The sequence below is a fragment of the Symphalangus syndactylus genome, chromosome 15 (genome assembly GCF_028878055.3).
Source record: "Symphalangus syndactylus isolate Jambi chromosome 15, NHGRI_mSymSyn1-v2.1_pri, whole genome shotgun sequence".
Taxonomy (NCBI): Eukaryota; Metazoa; Chordata; class Mammalia; order Primates; family Hylobatidae; genus Symphalangus; species Symphalangus syndactylus.
Window position 1 is genome coordinate 97,193,371 of NC_072437.2, and position 19,387 is coordinate 97,212,757.

Here is a 19,387-nt window from a genome sequence, read left to right on the forward strand (position 1 = left end):
ATTGTTTACATTTATACCATCCAATTGAAACAAAACCAAACACACACACACACACACACACGCACACACACACAGATTATATTTCCCTTGTTACAATCAGATGTTCATTTAAAATTAACTTGGGTTACGTTCGAAGACTTTAAGTAAATAAACATGTCTGAATATAAAAGTTAGAATAATTGTTTGATCTGAAAGCACACTATCTTCTTCCTTTTATTTTTTTTTTATGGATTGTAACATCTTTAAGGACCTGTAAATAGGCAGCTATTTTATTATTTGTTGGCATCAGCAGGAATGTGGAGCTACTTTGCTTGCAATCCTGAAGAATTCCATTGCTGTATTTCATTCTCTGGCATTTTTTTTTTTGCAATATTATTGTATTGTTGAGTGAAGTTGATGTTTGTGTGCACCAAAAATTAACACCATTAAATACTTCAATGCATGCTTCAAATTCCTGTCTTGCATCAGAGCCTAAAACCATTTGTAGTAAAAAGCTCAACTCAACAGCGTGGATGGTGAAATGTATTAGAGCACAGGAGACATGGATTTCAGTCTTGATAAAGGGACTCTGATGTCTGCCCCAGATGTGTATGTGTGGATATTATAGATACGTAGGTTGTCAGAGATACCTGTGACTGCGAACCTTAATTGAGCTCTCTAAGTGATCACTGGAGAGTATGAATTATATGAATTATATAGCCAATTTGGTTTCAATACTATTTGCTTTGGAATTTCCAGGAAAAACTGAAAGTGCCCTTTTTGTTATGGCTGATCGATTTATTGGAGCCTTCTTTATGGGGGACAGATGAGACTAAATTATTTTTTCGTTTCCTGTATTCATAGAGTTAACCCAACACTTAGGGCTAACTCTATGAATGTAGGAAGCCAAAAAATAATTTAGTTGAGTTTTACTTCATAAAAATTATATGGACTACCGGAACAGCTGACTCTTTATACTGCTTTAGGAAAGCGAGAAGATAAAGATGATTTAGAGATATGGGACTCAAGGCCACAAGCTAAAAATTACATTTCTTAAAGAAGCTATTTTAATAAATTTCTTCAGTTCAGTGATATTGCCCTAGTGTCACACTCTTCTGCAGAAAAGAAGCAAAACTCAGCCTGGAGTGGGCCAGAAGGTGTAAGCGTGTGAGTGTGTTAGGGGGAAGGAGAGGGGGATGGTATGAAAAGTGCTAGAAAGAGGAGCATTTGGGTGCCTGAAGTATTTCACAGAGCACAGTCACTTTCTGCCTGTTTGCTTGGATCTCCTGAGGGTACCAAGGAGCTTAGGCCTGCTGTGTTTCCTAAAACTACATGGTATGATGTGCTTTCTGATGAATTGGTTCACTAGCCCTTCTTCCAGAACCTCCTTGCAGAGCAGTTCTTCACCTTTTGCTTTTTTTTCTCTTACGTTATTCTTTGGTTAATTATGTCTGGGTTCAGGTACGTTATAATTCATCCTGCACTTCTCTGCCACCACCAACATAGCCCCACCCCCATACTTCGTGAAGCCTTCTTCTTTCCAAACAACTGGATCCAGGGGAATGCCTCACTCCTGCAGCCGGCATTCCTGCTTTGCACTCTTGTTCTATAAGGTCATCTTGCCCTGGCTGGTAGCTACAGCCACAAACTTATGAGAAGGCCTCTTGGCTTGAATCTTACATAAGTTGTCCTTTCTAAGATCTTGAGTTAACATAATTAATTTGACAAGATGGAGTTGTGAAAAGAGCACTGAACTTCAGAGAGCTGAGTTCTAGTCTAGACTATGTCCTTAACTGCCTGTGTATGTTCTCCAAGCTACCTCACTGACCCCTGTGACCCCTCAACTACACCACCTGTTTCTGCTCTTTCTGTGCCCAGTACTCTCCTTAGGGGCAGCAGCAGGAGAGGGGCGCTTCCCACCCCTCTCCCAACCTCTCCACCAGGGTCTCCAGTGGACAAGTTAGAGAGCCACCTGCCCAATGGCTACTTGATTTCTAAATCCCCACTACCTAAACCACGACCCCACCCTCAGGCAGGCAGGTTTCACTAACTGACTGATTTTTACAGTGGATGATTTAGAAACTCCACTGGGCCATCAGTTTTCCCACAGTGCCTACGTACCACCTGAAAACAGAAATGCACACAGATTGTGATAACCATTCCCGTTCTAGCTATGCAGTGGCACGTAAAGAATAGGCATAATAGATGTGGAACCCAATGGTCAGAGAAATTAAGGCACATCTCAAAATTAATAAACATCAGTACTAAGACTCAGACCTTGGTCTTTTGACTCCAACACTGAAGCTGTTTCTACTCAGTTCCACTTTACTCCATTGTCAATTGTTATAATTTGTCTGATGAGATTCAAGACTTGAAGACATATCAGTATTCCAATCAGCTTTCACTCTGACCCTTATATACATACAGACAACTTTATCCTCTGCCTGAAGTCTTGTATTTTCAATCCTGCACCGAATTATTGATTGATTCATCGGTCACTTCATTCACAAAATAATCATTTGGTTCTTACATTGTGTTAAGGATAAAACTTCAAGGATCTAACTGCATATTACTCTTTTTTTTTTTTTCTACCCATTGCTCCTTTAGGGCCATCTCACACGGCAGATAGTTACCTAAAATGCATATCCACTTGTTTCATTCTCGCATAAAATTCCTCAAGGTTACCACTGCTCTTAGGATGAAGTCCAAACTCTTTAATGTGAAGTACAACAGATGCAAATTCTGGCCACTGCTTCCATCCCCAGCCTCTTTTCCAGCCCTCCTTCCCCTTGTGTTTCAACAAACTCAGCCACTTTCAGATCCTCATGGTCCTTCACATTTGCAATTCTAGTGTAAGTACTGTATACTCTACCTGAACAGTTTCACCCAACCAGTTTCTACCTTGGCTTTGGGGGTCAGCTTGACATCCCCTCTTCCAGGAAGTTTTCTTGATGCCAGTGTTTGGATGGGGTCCTTTCTACATCCTTCTCATAACACCTGGACTTTTCCCTATCATAGCACTTATCACACTATATTGTCATTGTCTGTTTACTTCTCCGTATCTCCCACTTGCCAGTGACCCAGGAACGATATCAGTCTTGTTAACCATTGTATACCTAGTACCTATCACAATGCCAGGCACACAGTGTGCATTCAATAGATATTTATTCAGTTGACTCAAATCACACTAAATGGAATTAACTCCTGGTGTACCTTGTGTGCTCTGGCTTCTCCCAGACTCTGTCTGTGGCATTCTCCCTCACCACCCAACATACAGACACACATTACACACACACAACCTGCATTTCTGTTATGCCTTTTCTTCCATTCTTCCACTGGTTAAAGGCCAAATCCTAGGCTTCTATCTTCTTCCTCTGACCTCCTTTAGTTTTCCTTGATGCCACCTCCTTGTCCTCAGGGATGCATTATAGTAACTTTATGTTTGTATGGAAACTCTCTGAAAAACAGAGACTATCTCAGTTGCTTCCTTGCATGGCTCATTTGTCTAGGAGGGGGGAAGTTGCACAAAATAGGTATCCTATCAACATCTAGTGGTTAATTAACTGATTTGCTATGAAGCTGTGTCAACTCCATGAAGCCTATCTGATTCTGGCTCCAAGAAAGAATTAGTTGGTAGGTAGAGATTGCCAAAGGGAAAGGTCTTTATACTGATTTTTATAACAATCTGAACTCCTAGTTGGGGGAAAATGCAGGTATGGCTTATCTTAGTGTGTCATTCATTCATTATTAGGATTCTGCTATATGCCAGGAACCATTCTAGGCCTTGGAAAGAGAGCAGAAAACCAGACAGTTTCTGGTTTAGGCTGATGGGAAAGAATTTTCCTAGCAGAGTACCTTGTGTATTGCACACCTCAATAAATGTCTCCAGAATAAAGGAATGAATGACCCTCATGGTCACAGCAATGAATCTTAAAAGAAGAAACCAATATATTTTAAAGTCATATTTATATAAAAACATTAAACTAACATTTTGTTTTCCGTTAAAAAAGCCTCAACAATAGAATGTTAGTGTGAGTTATTCGGCTGAGGTTCTATGGTCTTGGGTCTTAAGAGACCAGGCCTTAAGAGTCTAGGCCTCTGTAGTAAACAGGCAGCCTGTTTTCTCGTTCCTTCTGAAAGAACTCCAGCAGCTGAGTTCATAGCAGTGGGCCTAGCTTGGTTTAAGGAAGCAAAAGGGAGAGAGAGAAGTGGTCCCGACACACATCATGCCCACAGGCATGTCAGATTAAAATGAGCGTCTCACCCTGCACCTGGAAAAAAGGGGGGCTCAGACACCAGGTGTGATGGATTGTTCATTCAGCACTCTTAAGCCAACAAGTTGGGGTGTTTAATCAGCTAGTTCTTAGAATATCATGCTGATTTTACAATTATCTGTTATGGAAAGCAAGGAACCATCTGCTTGGAGGAAACAGGCGGCTCCAGGTACTTCCTTGTTGCTTAGTCAGAGGACAAGTGTGATGAGGACTGTTCACAACCAAGAGGAGAAGAGAGCCCCAGCCAGGACTCACATAGCAGGAACACCAGCGTGCAGGCTAACGTTGCTTCTCGTTTTTAATTATTTTATTCTTATAATTAACTGGATTTTGAGCATTTCTAAAGTTAGACTGCTATATTTGTTTTCTTTCTGCATGTAGGTTTTTATTGGAAACACAAGGTAGTCATAGGAACAATGGTGGCTAGATGCTTTCTGACCTTCCTTCGGGTGAACAGCCTCTGTCAAGGAGCTGTAGAGGTGGGGGTCTGGTCTGGGTTCCCTCCTCAGAGCCTCCTCATCACAGCACAATGAAGGCACTCTGTGATTAGGCGTGTCTCCTTTAGTGTTATGTTCTCTGTTAGAATTCTGTCATTCTGGAAGCCTGCAGACAGGTGCGTTTGATGACGTTTCAGTGGGGCCTTCAGGAGACATGCAGAACTTATGGTCAGGGCATCCATAAACATGTGCTATGAAGAGAGTGCCTCCTGAGATTGTATTCAGTGGCCTTAGGTTGCAAATGGGCTCAGTGGTTACAGTTTGTGAGGACAGGAACCGTGTCTTCCTACACCGTGGTATTCCCCACAACACTTACCACAGGGTTGGGTGCTCAAGAGCTGGTGAAGTCATCAGGCAAGGTGGAAGACAGACGACGTGCAAGAAGTGTGTCACAGCCACTCAGCTGGCCACACCCCTGCCCATCTGGTCACGCAGCTTCCTTAAATAGCTGCTTCTCAGGCAGGCCTTGCTCAGGGCCAGAGTCAAGGGAGCCTCAGAGACAAGAGTTTGAACACTTCCTCTCATGAGAGGACTTCAGCCCAGGGATTTCACAAAGTCATATCTGCTTCACAATTGGTTTCAAGTTCTGATCCCCCATCTTACTAAACATGTAATCTGGGACAAGCCACTGGCTCTCTCAGAACCTGTTTCTTCATCTGTGAAATGGGAATGCAAACACCAGTTTCACCAGCTGTCTTAAACCCAAATGAGATAATGCATAACTACAAAATGATACACAAATGAGGTTGACTCTACTATTCTTATTCCTTGGTGGCATTAAAGGTTTTGTTTTTCATAATTAGTACTTTTTCTTTGAATGTGTGGGTGCTAGATGCAATTGGAACCCTTTTGCAACTCTTCTTGGTTGGAAAATTATCTAAAGTTGCTAATCAGACCCTCTGCTAATGTAAATTCTATATAATGAGACACTGCTCAACACCCATTAATTTTAACTTTCTCATTAAAAAGGATGACATAGAAACCCTTCTCTGTAGTCAATATAGGTGTATTTTCTCAAAGTGAATCATTAAACTTAAGGGCTTTGTCATGTGAGGCCTCTGAAAATTGTACAATATTAGAAACATCAATGTCTGTGTTTAATAAACTTACCGGTAGCTTTACTGTGTTGAATGTCTCTACCTAATTTTGTTTGTTTAAAATCTTGCTTTTGGAAATTTAGCCCTTCAACTTTTCTTTAACAAAATCTTGGAATGAACTTCTGATTTAAAAAAAAAGCTTATATATAATATTGTAAATGAGCTCACCACTTGAAAGTAATTTACTTAAATAATGAGATTAAATTTTAAAACCTTTAAGTGTCAACACATTTTTATTTAAAATTTGATATATATGGCCTTTCCTATTTAAAAATACTGATTAACAAAAACTGAGATAGCCTGTTTACTTTTTATTTACAATAAATAAATACAATAAATAAAATTTATTTATTTATTGGACAAGTTTATTGAAGACGGAGTTTTTGGTTTTGTTTTGTTTTGTTTTCTAAAAAAGGACGAAAACACCCTTTCCTTAGGCGTCCCGTGTCCCCCTTTTCCTCCTCCCTGGTTGCCGCGTCCTTGGCTGGCGTCAGAAAAATGGCTACAAACTTTCTACTACATGAGAAGATCTGGTTCGACAAGTTCAAATATGGAGATGCAGAAAGGAGATTCTACGAACAGATGAACGGGCCTGTGGCCGGCACCTCCCGCCAGGAGAATGGCGCCAGCGTGATCCTCCGTGATATTGCCGGAGCCAGAGAGAACATCCCGAAATCCCTGGCCGGAAGCTCAGGCCCGGGGGCGTCTAGCTGCCCCAGCGGAGACCACAGCGAGCTGGTCGTCTGGATCGCCAGTCTGGAAGTGGACAACCAGAGAGACCCGGCTGAACGTGCTGGAGAAGAGCTTGCCCGGCCACCGGGCCACAGCCCCGCAGACCCAGCACATGTCTCCCATGCGCCAAGTGGAGTCCCCGGCCAAGAAGCCAGCCACACCAGCAGAGGATGACGAGGACGATGACATTGACCTGTTTGGCAGCGACAATGAGGCAGCATAGCTGCGGCAGTACCAATGAGGCGCGGCTGCGGCAGTACGCAGAGAAGGCCAAGAAGCCCGCGCTGGTGGCCAAGCCCTCCATCGTGCTGGACTTCAAGCCTTGGGACGATGAGACGGACATGGCCCACCTGGAGGCCTGTGTGCACTTCGTGCAGCTGGACGGGCTGGTGCGGGGGGCCTCCAAGCTGGTGCCCGTGGGCTACGGTATCTGGAAGCTGCAGATTCAGCGTGTGGTGGAGGACAAGGTGGGGACAGACTTGCTGGAGGAGGAGATCACCAAGTTTGAAGAGCGTGTGCAGAGTGTCGACATCGCAGCTTTCAACAAGATCTGGCCTGAGTGTGTGTGTGTGCACGCGTGCGTGAGGCCCTGCCACAATTAAAAACTGAGACCGGCCAAAAAAAAAAAAGGGACGAAAACAAACTTAATGAGGCTGTTAGTGGTAACCTGGTTACTTTTAAGGAAAACAAAAATGCTAATACTGTATTATTTATGTGCATGATTTATTAGCAAGGAGAAACTTTTTACCTTTATGTAGGGACTGATAGTGAGCCCAGTATGAGCAGAAAATGTTAGATTTATAGCTCAACTTTAGGTTTTTCTCCTTGTCATGAAAAAAAAATCAAAAAACAGGGTTCTGAATTCAAGACTTGCCTTGTAAGTATATGGAGAAGTGACTTGAAGAGATGTGACCTAAAAGCAGTTCCTTTTCAATTGTTGCTCAATAGCTAATGTGTATGTAGTTACAGATTTGAGAGCTTCCACATACTTTTCTCTCACATTCCTAAATAATGCTCTAATTATATATTCATATCTGGACTATGAAAATACTTTTATACTGTATAATTTAATATTTCCTCAATAGACTTCAGTAATACTTTTTAAGCACTTGTAGTTGTCTAAGTAATGCTTTTTTTTTTTTTTATTATACTTTAGGGTTTTAGGGTACATGTGCACAATGTGCAGGTTTGTTACATATGTATCCATGTGCCATGTTGATTTCCTGCACCCATTAACTCGTCATTTAGCATTGGGTGTATCTCCTAATGCTGTCCCTCCCCCCTCCCCCCACCCCACAACAGTCCCCGGAGCGTGATGTTCCCCTTCCTGTGTCCATGAGTTCTCATTGTTCAATTCCCACCTATGAGTGAGAACATGCGGTGTTTGGTTTTTTGTCCTTGCGATAGTTTACTGAGAATGATGTTTTCCAGTTTCATCCATGTCCCTACAAAGGACACGAACTCATCATTTTTTATGGCTGCATAGTATTCCATGGTGTATATGTGCCACATTTTCTTAATCCAGTCTATCGTTGTTGGACATTTGGGTTGGTTCCAAGTCTTTGCTATTGTGAATAGTGCCGCAATAAACATACGTGTGCATGTGTCTTTATAGCAGCATGATTTATAGTCCTTTGGGTATATACCCAGTAATGGGATGGCTGGGTCAAATGGTATTTCTAGTTCGAGATCCCTGAGGAATCGCCACACTGACTTCCACAATGGTTGAACTAGTTTACAGTCCCACCAACAGTGTAAAAGTGTTCCTATTTCTCCACATCCTCTCCAGCACCTGTTGTTTCCTGATTTTTTAATGATGGCAAAACACATGAAGAAATGCTCCTCATCACTGGCCATCAGAGAAATGCAAATCAAAACCACAGTGAGATACCATCTAAGTAATGCTTTTAAAAAAGTGTTTGAGAGGATAATGGGCATCCAGTTATTCAGTTATGAAAGAAATGGCCATACCCAACGTTCTTTGTTTCAGATAATTTGGGGGAAAGTAGCTACCTAAGGAATCTTTGCTTCAGTATTTAATTGTTATACCCCAATCTTTTTTTTATAATCTGGAAGAATATGGATTTGGGAATAGAGGTTTAAAAAATGGGATGAAATGGATAGTTTTTGGTGGCATGAACATAAAAACTCTCATTACAAGATGGTCAGAGCTGGGTGCAGTGGCTCACGCCTGTAACCCCAGCTTTTTGGGAGGCCGAGGAGGGCAGATCACCTGAGGTCGGGAGTTTGAGACCAGCCTGACCAACATGAAGAAACCCCGTCTCTACTAAAAATACAAAATTAGCCGTGCGTGGTGGCACATGCCTGTAATACCAGCTCCTCGGGAGACAGGCAGGAGAATCCCTTGAACCCGGGAGGTGGAGGTTGCAGTGAGCTGAGATCATGCCATTGCACTCTAGCCTGGGCAACAAGAGTGAAACTCTGTCACAAAAAACAAAAACAAAACAAAAACAAACTGGGCATGGTGATGCAGACCTGTAATCCCAGCTGCCTGGGAGGCTGAGGCAGGAGAATCGCTTGAACTCAGGAGATAGAGGTTTCAGTGAGCCGAGATGGCCCCACTGCACTCCAGCCTGGGCGATAGAGCAAGACTCCATCTCAAAAAAAAAAAAAAAAAAAAAAAAAAGATGGTCAAAGTATTTTTCAGTCATTATTTTAATGTTTAGAATTTCCATCCTAAGTGGTGTTAATTCTTTTGAGTTAAACAACTGATTGTCAATGTACCCTTGAACATCCTGGGAGTTCAAAGCACATAGATGGAGGAACAACAAAGAAGATGTGTATTTTTGTCACTAGATTAGATTTATTGGTGTGTTCGCTCAGCTGTCAAATAACTTCTCTCCCACCTTGACACTTGACAGACTAAAGTCGTCTTAATGAATAATTAATGCTGAATAAAGTTTTAGAGTAACTGATTTTTACAAGCAAGAAAGATACAATTTCAAGATACACTCTTTTTAGATTTTAAGTATCAAAATAGATGCCAAAGGATAAATGAAAGGTATACCTAAGAAAGACTACATCTATTCAACAAAAATCTAAACTATGTTGTTGCACGTGTATTGGGTGCAAAACACGTTTACAAGGACTCAACAAATGTTAAGACACTGATACAGTAATCTGCTTTCCTATCTAGTTTTTTACTAGGAGAGCAGAATGCTTTAATTTGGGTTTTCCTGCTTCATTGACATCACTATTTAAGCTTCCTTGTTGCACCAGCTAATGGCAGTACTGACACTACGTCATCTGGTAGAGAATCCTTAATTGGCAATGATGTATTTTCCTCCAGGAAAGTCCCAGGGGCCTTAGGTGTCCTCCACATCAGGGTTTCTTAGTTGGGGGTTTGTGTGCTTTTTGTAATTTATGTCTGTTCTCCACCCTCTAAAAAACAGCTAAGTGATTTTGATTTGCATTTCTGATGGCCATCTCACACCAGTTAGAATGGCCATCATTAAAAAGTCAGGAAACAACAGGTGCTGGAGAGGATGTGGAGAAATATGAACACTTTTACACTGTTGGTGGGACTGTAAACTAGTTAAACCATTGTGGAAGTCAGTGTGGCGATCCCTCAGGGATCTAGAACTAGAAATACCATTTGACCCAGCCATCCCATTACTGGGTATATAACCAAAGGACTATAAATCATGCTGCTATAAAGACACATGCACACGTATGTTTATTGCAGCACTATTCACAATAGCAAACACTTGGAACCAACCCAAATGTCCAACAACAATAGACTGGATTAAGAAAATGTGGCACATATACACCATGGAATACTATGCAGCCATAAAAAAGATGAGTTCATGTCCTTTGTAGGGACATGGATGAAACTGGAAAACATCATTCTCAGTAAACTATCGCAAGGACAAAAAAACCAAACACCGCATGTTCTCACTCATAGGTGGGAATTGAACAGTGAGAACTCATGGACACAGGAAGGGGAACATCACACTCCGGGGACTGTTGTGGGGTGGGGGGAGGGGGCAGGGACAGCATTAGGAGATATACCTAATGCTAAATGACGAGTTAATGGGTGCAGCAAAACAACATGGCACATGGATACATATGTAACAAACCTGCACATTGTGCACATGTACCCTAAAACCTAAAGTATAATAATAATTAAAAAAAAAAAACAGCTAAGTGGGAAAGGGTCATAAGTCAAATATCCCTCCTCAAGTCCCAACTTGGGAACAGTTTCTGGTTTTTTGAGAGCATATTGGAGCCCCTGCATAACAAAAGGAATATTAACTTACCAATTTAGGGCTTTTGTTTTCAAATAATAGTGCAAATCTGAATTTCTGGAGGAGGTTTTCCAAAATCCACAGGCACTGGCCAAGAGATGTGATTTACCAAGTCTGCACTGGGCCAGGCATCTAACTGCAGTGTGAACATTTTCCCAGGTTCATCTGATGTTTGTCCCATCCCCTGGTCAAGAACTACCGACTTAAAGAAAGTGGAAAAGATCTTCAAAGATCAAATTTATTTGTAAACTATTCTAAGTTTCATGTGTAAGAAGCAGGAGGTAGCTATGCCTGGCAGGCCTCTGTTGCTGCCCCATGCAATCCAGTCCCCTTCCACGTACCAACCCAGCCACTACTACCCTCAAAGTTTAGTGTATTCTCTGGCAAAAGAGGAACCTGTAATTTGAGTTTCATCATATGCAAAGTGCCTCCGTGTCCCCACTCATAACTGTAAAAACCAGAACTGCAGAGTGCAGAGGTCCAAACACACCCATATTACGGTCTTTGTTCTAAATCCTGCTCACACCATAGGGTAAAACATTAGGACACACTCTGTGCCTCTCAACCGTCTTTTTTTTCCTTTTATTTTTAGTTGACATATAATAATTGTACATATTTATGGGATACAGAGTAATATTTCCATACATATATACAATAAGTACTGATCAAATCAGAATAACTAGCATATCCATCACCTCAAACATTTATCATTTCTCTGTGTTGCAAACATTTAGAATTCTCTCATCTAGCTTTTTTTGTTGTTTTTTTTTTTGAGATGGAGTTTCATTCTTGTCACTCAGGCTGGAGTGCAATGATGCGATCTCAGCTCACTGCAACCTCCACTTCCTGGGTTCAAGTGATTCTCCTGCCTCTGCCTCTCAAGTAGCTGGGATTACAGGTGCGTGCCACCACAGCCAGGTAATTTTTGTATTTTTAGTAGAGACGGGGTTTCACCATGTTGGTCAGGCTGGTCTCGAACTCCTGACCTCAGGCGATCCACCCCCCTCGGCCTCCCAAAGTGCTGGGATTACAGGCGTGAGCCACCGTGCCTGGCTTTGGCTTTATGAGAATATACAGTAAGTTATAATTAACCACATTCACCCTACAGTGCTGCAGAACACCAGAACTCATTTCTCCTATCTAGCTGTAATTTTGTATCTGTTAACCAACCTGTCCCCATCCTTCCCTCCCACTTGCCCTTCCCAGCCTCTAATACCCCCAATCCTACTTTCTACTTTCATTAGCTCAAATTTTGGGGGGGCTCCCACATGTGAGTGAGAACATGCAACAATGAATTTTTTAAAATGGTAACAGTGCCTGTTAGAGGCAGCTGATTAGAGTAAGTTGCATGAATGAGAAACATTTTAAGGTTTTTAAAAATAAAAGCTCTCAACAATGCAAGTGATATTATAAAATATGGAAATTTATAATGAAGAAGAGTTAATGAATATCATGGGTGATACTGAGTGCTGCACAGAAACTTCATTACTCAGAATTAGGGTAAACTATAGCTACATATTTTCTTTTGTTACTGAATCACATCCATATGAAACAAATAGCAATCTGGAAAATTCTCAAAAGAAATATTCTCGAAATGTGATTATTTGTAATAAGGATGCCACGAATCACTACATAATTATTTAAACAAAAGGCAAGGCAGTTTTGGAAAACTATAAACATTGCAAAGTTATGGCCTTGTATTTTTTTCTTATTTTCTGCTAAATTAGAAAGAAATATGCTGTTTCAAATATACTCAAGCTGTTCAGTTCTTCAACAAAAAGTAGGTGACTGAAAATTGTATGTTTAACTATGCTTAAGTTAATATTTACAGTAACGATAGAAGCCATTTTATTGGCAATAAATCACTTCTTGATTTCCACACCAGGCATGCCCACATGCACAAACAGGTGTGTGGGAGGAAGGGAAATGGGCAACAATGATTTCCTTCAAGAGGCTACTGAGAATGAAAACTCACAATCTGTACAAATAGGAGTGGCGGAAGGAGAGGAAGAAAACTCCATGCCAGAAATAACATGCTCAGCAGAGAGAGAGAGAGAGAAGAAGAAGAAGAAGAAGGAAGAGGAGGAGGAGGAGGAGAAGAGGGGAGGGGGAGGGGGAAGGGGAAGGGAGAGAGAGAGAAGGAGGAGGAGGAGGGGGGAGGGGGAGGGGAGGGGGAAGGGGAAGGGAGAGAGAGAAGAAGGAAGGAAGGAAGGAAAGAAGGAAGGAAGGAGAAAAAAGAAAGAGAGAAAGAAAAAGAAAGGAAGAAGGAGGAGGAAGAAGAGGAAGGAGGAGGAGGAAGGAGGAGAAAAAAAACAGCAGAAATAAAATAATGTGGCACCTATATCCGCAGACATATCTTCCAGCAGGCAAAGTGTGAAGTAGTTTTTATTCTGAAAAGTTGATTGATACACACAGGGCTAGATAACTGATAAACTGCAGATAAGAAACTGGGTTTGGTGCTTGCCTGTGGGAAATGAGGATGTTCCTTAAATGTCACCTAGATGGTTAAAAGGAAGGGAAGTATGAGTGAGTCACTGCTCATTTGATGAGTAAGGGTTCCTTCTTTAAAAGGTTCTTTGGGATGGGCACGGTGGCTCACACATGTAATCCCGGCACTTTGGGAGGCCAAGGTGGGCTGATCACCTGAGGTCAGGAGTTCTAGACCAGATTGGCAAACATAGCAAAACCTTGTCTCTACTAAAAATACAAAAATCAGCCAGGCGTGGAGGCAGGCACCTGTAATCCCCAGCTACTTGAGAGGCAGAGGCAGAAGAATCGCTTGAACCCAGGAGGCAGAGGTTGCAGTGAGCCGAGACTGTGCCACTGCACTCCAGCCTGGGTGACAGAGCAAAACTTCATTTCAAAAAATAAATAAATAAATAAAGTAAAATAAAAGGTTCTTTGAAAGTTCCCAAACATTGAAAATAATGATGAATTAACAGAAGATTGAATGAAATGAGATAGTAAGAATCAAAGGTTTCTGTTTCTTTCTCCCCCCAAAACAACAACAGACTCTATCTCTAACCAACTGCTGCCTTTGGAGGTTTTATGGGAATGTTGGCTGGGGTAGAAGAGGAGAACGAGACAGGGAGAGAGAGATTGAGGCTTTAAGAGTTGCTGGCTACTCCTTCTGTTGCACTTCTCCTTGAAAGGCCTCCCTAGGGCAGTCTGCCTCTTATTGCTCTAAAATCAAGATAGGTCTAGGTCTGTTGTAGTTGGGCAGCAGAGGTAGACATTATGCCAATATATGCCATTTTGATGTTCAGACAGAAGTCCAGCGTTGTGAGTTACTTTCATTATGTGTGAAAATACGGTGTGTAGAAGTAGATAAAAATTTGCTCAAAAATTCACTACATTCTTTCAGAAGCTATAGCAGGGCAGCAATTTATGATTTTGTTTCTTTTAAATGTGGAAGTTTGGGATTCACAAATGCTATAAAATAGATAAATATATAAAAGTTGTACACAAGATGCACATTAACCAGCTGGCTAGAATTTTGCCCCAACCCCGAACCAGAATGTTTATGAACCCCTAATCTCTTGTACTCTACAATTCTAATCTCAGTGTGCCACATTGCTGCATGTTACTCATTGCTGAATGGAGTGGCACATAACATCTATTTAAATGCTGCATAATAGAACTATGGTATAGTTTAGGACTTTATATAAAAGTTATAAAATTTGAAATGCCATGAATTTCATCCCAGTGGCAACATTTCTCTAGTCAGCTTTTAAGGAATATAATTCGATGAGATGTATACTCCACTTTTAAAATATTTTAATTATCAGACAAATAGAATTATAGAATTACATGTTTTTGTTTTTTAAAATTACATAGGTTCTTCAAGCTTGGATCTTGCCAAGGCTGGACATCAATAAGCTATTTCAGTCTGTTGTCGTTGTTGTTTTAATCAATGATAGGGCATCTTGGAAAGCCTACGGCATTTCCTCAAAAGTTTCCTTCTTATTTTCCCTCCTAATTATTAATCTTATATAAGATATGCCTTTGATTCTTAGGGATTTACTATTTTTTATTTATAGATCAAGCTTCAAAAAGTGCATGGTGGTTATGCTGTTGAATAACTTAGACAAGAAAATAACTCACTTGGCAGTGAGCACAGTGGAGAATCAAAGAATCAATGAATTGTGGATCTGAAAGAAATCATAGAGAACATCAAATTCAGTGCACTCATTCTACAGATGAAAAACTGTAGACCTACAAAGACAGTTGACACGGAGGGTCTTCTAATTCCCATAATGTTCTATAGCTTCATCCTTCATGAGATCATCACAGAAACCTAGTTTAAGAACCTCTGGGTCATTTTTGTATGCATGAAAAGTGAGAAGAAAATGATACTTACACCTTCCTGTGGGTCCAGAGGCCAGCAATCCATGCATCAACCTGTGTTTATTAAATACCCACATGCCCTCTGCTGTGCACCAGATACTGGTGGGCAGAGCTGGTGTGGAGATTGGAAGTGTTAAAAAGTACATGTCAGTCACACTTGGTGAGACACTTACTCATAGGTGAGCCTTAGCCTAGTGCACAGCATCAAGACATCAACTGGTATTTTGCAGTCTGTCCTTAAGAGAGTAAAAGTCTTTCTTTGATGAAAATAGCCATTAAGTGAAAAAGAGGAGATTTTAGTTCAAGGTATTATAGCTTTAGCTCAAGGAAACACACAGGAAATGGATTCTCCTCAGAGATATGATCCAGGAGAAAACCAGGATCCTAAACATTCCTTTTTGAGGAATATGTCTCAGGATATATTCCTTTTGAAAGGTAAGGGTCTACTAAATGGTCACCATCCTCACAGACTGAGATTTGTTACTACTCCCATTTCACAAGGAGGAAACTGAGGCATATGGAAAACAATCTGTTAAAAGTTAAGAGAACAAATTTGAAACTGGGTGAAGAATTGCAACTTCTTAGCTTTAAGTTCTCCTTTACCAAATATTCTCTGAAGTTTATTCCATTCTCATGTTAAAAAAAAATTGTAACCAAAAGCAGCATTACTACTATGTATCTTAGTAGTTGAACAAAAAAGTGTATCATTTTTCCCACACAGATAATAACCAAATTCTTATTTAAAAATCAGTTAAGAAACCTCTAATTAAAGGGGCAGTGAATGGAAACAGTAGACTTGGCCTAAATATGCTTCTGGAGCAGCTATGGGCCTGCATCTGTCATGAGTAAAATACTCATTTGTGGGAAGTGGGTCCCCTTTTGTAGGTTTTCAGGGCTCAATTTAGTCCCTGAAAAAGATGTCACCCTATTATTTTATGTGGTCCTCAACTTAAAAAGGTGTCTAACTGTAAGTACTACACCTCTAAAGAGAGATGTTAGAAATAATCATTGCCTTGGAAAAAAGATTCTAATAGAGCAAATTTTAAAAACAAATACAAAGCCCAATTTATTCTAAGCACAAGAGTTTGAATATGTAGAAGGTCATTTTGTTTGTTTTTTTGTTTGTTTTGTTGGGTAGTAGAAGGAAAAGATCATATGACTTCATATAACCCAAATGTCATCTGGGAGCACTTTGCTTTCAAAATTTAAGTAGATTCGTCAAGCTTCCATTCCATACCTGTGGATAGTCTCAGGCTCAATCCAAAGATTTTTCAGGGACACGGGTCCTTGTGCTTAAGTTTCTGCTCCTGTGAATGTTTTGTTTGTTGGTTTTTCCTTTTTTGGTCATTTATGATTTTTTTCCTTGATATTGTCTCTATTCTGTACTGTGTGTGGGTTCAGAAATGAAGTTCACCTTCTTGCCTTGATTTCTGCAAATAAAAACTCAACCCAACCATAAAAGCCTCTATATGTGTAGTGGATTTTACTGGATGTCTGGAGAGACAGAAAGAATTCCAAAAGTAGATATTCATTCAGCACAAACAACTTTAACAGCAGAGGGCCCTATTCTTGAAAAGCCCTCTCAACCACCCTCCCCTTCAAGATTTCTTAAAGCATGTTCTACCAGTATTCAACCTCTGGCCATCAAGATGGCTCTTTTTTCCTTCTCTTCCATCTTTCCTTTCAAATTTCTTTTTACCGTAATGTCCCCAGAATTTTATTTTCTTCTTCCTCGATCATATAGAGCATATCTGCTCTTTCCAGCCTTACTCCCAAGCCCTTCTTCAGACCTGTCATTGCACATCTGAAACCAATCAAGGTACCCCTCGTAAACCAAAGGACCACCTGAGACTGCTCCCTTTCAGCCCATGGTTATCATAAGGGTCCATGAGAACCATCTGCAAATCTTGTTAAAATTTCAGGTGCTGGTTTATCAGGTTTGGGGTTGGCTGAGGAATACGTACTTTTAATAGTCATGATTTGATTCTGTTAGAGGGATCTTCAGCTTATTCTTTGAGAAACTCTGTAGTCTAACAAGACTCATCCTGTACAGAAGGCAGTTGGAGTCCAGAGAGCATTTTTTTTTCTCTTTTGCATATATGGTAAACCTTAGTCCAAACAGAGCCCTGGAAAATATGCATGGTGATTGGAGTTAAATATCCCTCCATCATCCTGTTGCTCAGACTGTCTTGCTTACCAAAGACCATGCTCTTTTTAGAAGCTCTATCAATTAAAACTTTGGTACACTCATTAGGAAGGGATAAGACTCTTATTTCTCCTGTCTTAAGAGGATTTCTCTTGCTATGAAAATGGTTGTATTCACTTGAACAGGCACAGTGAGTGGTTTAGTTAAGGCACATAGAAGATAAAGCTTGTTTGGGGACAACCCAGGGAACTTAAAGGATCAGTGAGCAGGACTATCTTGTTAGCAGAGTTCCACATTATTTTATATTTTTATTAATTAATAGTTTGTGATAAGTTCATATGTTAATTTGAGTAACAGCATTACTCAATGAAGGTAGCTTTTTTGCAACTCATTTTACATTATAGCTTTGTCCTTTTTGAAAAATAATTTAATTACAAAAAATCAGAAAACTGATTGGAGGGTCATTATCAAGTGTATAAATTATCCATACTATGAATTGATAAATTTCCTTATATAAATGCATTTTAAATTATTCATTTTATAAAAATGGGATATATGCTTTTCAGGAAGATATCAACTCTTGTGTGAATAAATAAATACCTATATTATTCCTAAGAAGTTTACTGTCTTTTGGCATGCTTTTGTCATTTTTCTGTCTTAATTATTAGCTCTTTGAATAGAAGAGCTAAGTTTTCTATTTTTTTTTCCTTTCCTTGACACGTGTATCCAGTGATTTCTGCCCACAGTGGGTGCTCAGGAAATGCTGATGCCCTTCATCCCCATAACTATGTTATATTCTCCTCCTTCCATTAATAGTGTGTGAATCTAACCAATAATTTACCCACCTAGTGTGCCCTGGATTCTTCCTTCTAAAGTGGGATAAAAATAATAGCTGATCCCAGGAATGTCTACCATCCTAAAGACTCCTGGAGTCTAGAATTGCACTCCTGAAGTAGTTCTCTCATCCACTGGTAGATTTTCTGTAACAACCTGCTTTTTTTTTTTTTTCTTGATAGTGTCTCTCTCATGTTTAAGCTTTTTTTGGAATCAAGCCCACATTCTTCAGCACGGCATTGAAGACTCAGGAGCCCTCCCAGTCTGGCCCCGTGCACAGATGGAAGGCTTTCTTTCCTGGTCCTTATCTGTCTCTGCACACTACTCCAGTCACACCACACCATGGACTGCTCTCTGACCCTGATGGCATTCCCGTGGCATTATGTTCTCACACAGCCTTCCTCATTTGCCCACCTTGCTTGTCTCTGACTCATATTCTATTCCAAGGCCAAGCTCAAATGTCATCATATCTCTCAAACTGTCCCTCGCACTCCCACCCCCACATGATTTAGTTGTATTCTGCCTTTTGTTCCACAGGTCTTTGCACATCATGGTATTATGGTGTTTAAGTCTGTACATATGTATTGGTATTGCCACCCCCAACCCAGGCTCCAAGGCTTCTGAAGGTAGAAAAATGTATCACATAAATGAAGAATGAATGAATGAATGAATGAGTAAATATTTAGCCTGTCTGTCTGAACTGCCTGCTCTGTCTTAGCCATTGGAAACATGCTCAGAGCTAAATCATTTTCTAAGAAACAATAGTCTTCCTTAGTATTAATTTTATGTTGTTTTTCTCTCTGCTCTCCAAGCCCTTATCACTTGGATTCTCACCATTTTACTTTTGCTTTAAGATATCCCTGCTGTCTTATTAACTACTTCAAGTCCTACACAGATTTATGTAAGTGAGAAATATACAATATCCTGTGTACCTCACCTGAGCTAAATAAAGTCATTTTCCATGAAAGGCAGCATCACTGTTTTCACTTGTCTTATTGTATTTTGGATAAAGATGATGTAGGCTTTTCATGCGCCAATCAAGTTGCATAATGTTTTTGAGTCAGTATTATTTACCAATTTATCTTGCTTCTGCATATATTGTTGGCTATGATCATATGACAGTTTCTCTTGTCTAACACAGATTTACAAAATCAAATCTTTCTAATTCACTTCAGTTTTGCTGGTGTCATTATGTATGCCATAGTTGCAAAAT

The 19,387-nt window shown here is 40.4% G+C and overlaps 1 protein-coding gene and 1 pseudogene across 1 annotated transcript in view; both read left to right on the forward strand.

The window, feature by feature from the left end:
* FRY (FRY microtubule binding protein) overlaps positions 1–19,387 on the forward strand; it is a 453,339-nt gene that overhangs the window by 99,968 nt on the left and 333,984 nt on the right. The gene's annotated exons all lie outside the window — the stretch shown is intronic.
* On the forward strand, positions 44–7,639 carry LOC129464048 (elongation factor 1-delta-like; annotated as a pseudogene).